The sequence below is a fragment of the Lathyrus oleraceus genome, chromosome 4 (assembly GCF_024323335.1).
Source record: "Lathyrus oleraceus cultivar Zhongwan6 chromosome 4, CAAS_Psat_ZW6_1.0, whole genome shotgun sequence".
NCBI lineage: Eukaryota > Viridiplantae > Streptophyta > Magnoliopsida > Fabales > Fabaceae > Lathyrus > Lathyrus oleraceus.
In genome coordinates, this window is record NC_066582.1 from 65,209,061 (window position 1) to 65,213,512 (window position 4,452).

At 30.6% G+C, this 4,452-nt stretch overlaps 1 long non-coding RNA gene across 1 annotated transcript; it reads right to left on the reverse strand.

Moving 5' to 3' along the window:
- Nucleotides 1–1,109: 1,109 nt before the first annotated feature.
- On the reverse strand, nt 1,110–2,205 carry LOC127135169 (uncharacterized). Its single transcript, XR_007808458.1, has 2 exons — nt 1,974–2,205; nt 1,110–1,317 (listed from the first exon to the last, which is right to left on the reverse strand). It is a non-coding gene; the product is annotated as an uncharacterized LOC127135169 (long non-coding RNA).
- Nucleotides 2,206–4,452: the final 2,247 nt, after the last annotated feature.

Here is a 4,452-nt window from a genome sequence, read left to right on the forward strand (position 1 = left end):
TGGAGACTTGAAGAAAATTCGTCGGTGATACAATATGTTGACAAGTCGATTTCTTTGTGAAAAATTATCATTCTTCTGTACACAATTTTCTTTAAGTGTTTGTTTATCATTTGTGTAAAATTTACTTGTATAGAAGCATCTTGTAACACACAAAAACATTATTCAAACTGTTTGTTTGATTTCTTGATGAGGTTATCCTTGAGAAGACAAAAAAGGTTTTTGTTTGTGAGTCCTTAAGGAAACTAGGGTATATTTGGATTCTTGAGAAGACAAAAAAGGTTATTCTTTTGTATTATTGTAATCTGTTGATTATAGTGGATTAAGTCATTGTGTATAAGAAAAAATCACCTTGGCAGGTGGATTGGAGTAACTTCGAGTTTCAAACGAATCGGGATAAAAATACTTGTGTTTTTATCTCTATGTTATTAACTTGTTAATGGTGTTCTTGTTTTGGAAAAAACTTTTGCTTGTAAAACTCAATTCAAACCCTCTTGTGTTTTTCATACCTTCAAATCTCTCATCTCTTATATACATAAATTTTTAAAGTAAGATTTATTATAATAATATCTCAATTCAAATTGAAGACAAACGTATCCATAGCGAGATCGATTGAGGAACTGTCTAAACAAATTCTTGTATACTCTCTCTCTCTCTCTCTCTCTTTTATTTTTCGATTCACAAATTGTCGATTACTTTGATCACCGGATCAACATAATTTGGATCATAATTTTGATTACATTTTGAATCTGGTGTTTGTCGTATTGATCTCTAACTATTTGGCTATAATTGGATTTCTTAAGACTTTTACTATTGTAGAGTATTCAATTAGTTGTACTTAATTGTTTTTGATTAACTTGTGGATTATTATCATAACATTGACACCTTAACACAACGCATATCCGGACTAGTTCAATAGTAGGTTCAATTAAGACGATTTTTGATCTGGAAAATAATTGAAACTTGCTTCCACGTCATAAATTTTTCTAAACCAAATTTTCAAATAAACTTTTAATTTGGGATCTATTCACTTTTTTTTAGATCTAAGTCTATCGTCTAACCGTTATAGTATAATAGGATGACGGGTAGGGTAACTTGAAGTGGAACGTATGTGTTCTCCATTCTGACATTGTGATTCTAATTTTGATATTAAACAATTTCAAGCCGTCACTACAATATAAATTAGAACTCAAATAATTTACACTTGCTTTTTGGAAGCCTAGGATTCAGTTCAGCCAAGTCATGCTTTTGGAGTTTGTGCTCACTAATTCTCTTCACATAACTCTTAACTCTTTGGCTGCTCCACATTTGACATATAGTCTATTTAACACAAATTTCACCATCAACGATTTGCAATAGCTATATTAATTCTCACAGTATACAATCATCTAATGAACACAATATAATAATTCTCAAAGAATTTCAATCAAACCATGCAGGGAAAATAAACTACTTTTGATACAACAACTGCAAAGGCAGTATATAATTCCACTTCAAAAGAAGATACAAAACAACTCTAATCAAACTCCAAGTTGTAATTCTAGCACTATTTAGGTTCATGAGGTAGTTTAGTTTTGATGTTTCTTATGATTTAAAAAATTAAAATTCATTTAAGTGGTCATGTATGATCATTCATTAGTTTGAAATTAGTTCTTTTTTTTGGTTTGAAACACAGAGAGGACAACCGCCAAAATTATTACCGTCCACCGAAATTAGAGAACAAAACCTTCTATTTCATTCAAATACATATCTATTTATGATCAAATATTTAAGGAATTGCTTTGAGTCAGAGTTATATAGTTGTGATCTTCTTGATCAACATGCATAAACTCATTGGAATAATTTACTTTTAAGTAGTAACAAAAACATATATTAGAATAAAATCCAGCTACATCCATTTAGGATCAACCTGCCTTGTTAAATTCTGAACTATGCTTTAGTTCAATATAAATAGCAAGAAAATAATGAATTCAAACCTCATTCTTCTTAATCTGACTTGTTGTCACCATCACCGGGGAGTAAAAGCAGAGAATCTATATACATAGTGACTTTGGATCTAAGATCGTAATTAGGATAAGAATGTAGATCTAGAAATTGTCCATTTTTATTATACTTCGCCAATCCATCATCTTCATCTACCACAATAATATCACCACTCTTCGTACAGCACAATAATACTTTGGTTATAGTTGAAATATGAATGAGGACTTGGGCTCCAACCCCAGGAAGCCCAATTATATTTTACTAATACACACCAAAACATATTACTATTGTGCTAACTTAAAGTATACAACTTTTTTTATTCTCATAATTAAACCTAATAAATTTCTCACCAGTCCTATAAAATTAATTTAATTTTTAAATTTTTTAGTCCCTATAAAAAAAACTTATTTTTTAATCTCTCTATTATATATTTTTGGTTTTTTTGTCTTCTTCAGATTTAAAAATTAATTAATTTTTATAATTTTTTAATCCCTATAAAAACACTAATTTTTTTAGTCTCTATTAAATATTTTTTACTTTTTTTTCCTTTCAGATTTTCAATTATAACAGTGATGTAACAATGTTACTTAACATCGTGTCACACGATTTTACTATGTCACATTAAAAAATAATTCATTTAAAAATATTATTTAATATAATTAATAAATAAGTTATCAATTAATTATTATATATCACTTGTCAATATATAATTGAACAATAAATATTGAGTAAATAATTTATTTATTTTAGTCTGTCTGTGGGGATGAACCCTATACTCTTAATGAAAATAGCTGACCCTTTTGCCATAGGAAGCAGGTAAATCTTAATAATTCTATACATTTTCTTATGCATAACCTTAAACATTTGACGAAGAATAGACGAGAGTAATGAAGAGTCATTGAGTATACCTCCTATTATGGGAAAAACCATTGTTTAATATTTTTTTCATAAACTCCATTGCAGAATGAACAAGAACTCATTCTAAGTACTACTAATATGACTTTTAAACGAACTGCTCAACTTCTCAATGTAGGATTAATTAATGTTTAGTTTTCACTCCAATCTCATTGATCTCTTTCTCATATTATTAAGAAAAAATATTCTTCTATTTTATGCAGAACGTTATCAGATAGAAGGAGGTACTCAGGAATAGACAAAACGAATGGAAATCATCCCCGCAATCAATTCACAAGTGAAAGAGTTTTTAATTCTTTTTACAAACCAAAAATATTTTGCATTCTGCACTTTAATCCTAATATATATTTATCACCAAAGCACTTTAAAAGTCTATTCTAAAATACAGTATAGTACATTCTTTTATTTTACTATATCTTGGCTCTGCAGAATGCAACACAAAGAGTCCTCCACAATGAAACTTGTAAAGTTTTTGTGAAGAACTTGGACTTGCAATGGACCGGCTTAATTGAACCCGAAGAAACTTGTGAATTTGATGTTGGTGGTGAATATGTATCTGGATTTGAATTAGGGTTCAGAATTGGAAATGTTAAAAGTTGTTGAAACTATATTAGGATTTGTTCTGGAGTTGTAATATCCCTTTGAGTTTTAGAAATTCAATCAATCTTGATGAACAAGATTGTTATAACCCACACAACAACAATGAAAGAAAAGAACATAAACGGTAGAAAACTTCTTATTCACACTGCAAAATACTGTGAATATAAGGTTATGAATACTCTATTCACCTCATTACAAAAATAAGGGTTACTCTCTCTATTTATAGATTTAAGTTAACTTATACCTCAAATCAAAGCCCAAAACTCTAAAAGCCCAAAATAACTAACACTACTAAAATAGGCATAGGTGGTTCGACACTTCCTTACTCTGTCGAGCAACCTGATTCGACACAAGGAATTACAATTCAACACACCACCTAATTCATTGTATCTAAGCTATCTACATTCATCATAGCTCTTAGTCTTTTGAACACTTCGACCTGCACTCCCTTCGTCATGATGTCTGCAATCTGATTCTCAGTTCTGCAGTGTTCCACATTCATCTTCCCATCTGCTACCTGCTCTCGAAGATAATGGAACCTTATTTTGATGTGCTTGCTTCAACCATGTGCTATCGAATTCTTCGCCAGATTGATAGCTGACATCACTACGCCAAAAAGGTTTTTTAACAGCGCATCTTAGACAGCGCTTTTAAAAGAAAGCGCTTGTCATACGGTGAACTGGACCTTTTTGTGTCTTTAATCGCAATGTCGCGGTTAGCAAGAGTCGCCACCGACTTTTCTTTTATCCCATAAGGAAAGGTGGAAAAGAACAGGAAAGACCTTAATTTAGATTCTTAGGCTCGGGAGGTACGTTATACAAAGGGAAGGTGTTAGCACCCTTTGTATCCATGGTTATCCATGGGCTCTTAATTGCTCAATCATCTATGTTTTTTTTGTTTGAAAAAAGTGTTTTGAGAAATGTGTGAGAAATGTTTTGAAAATGAGAATTTAACTTT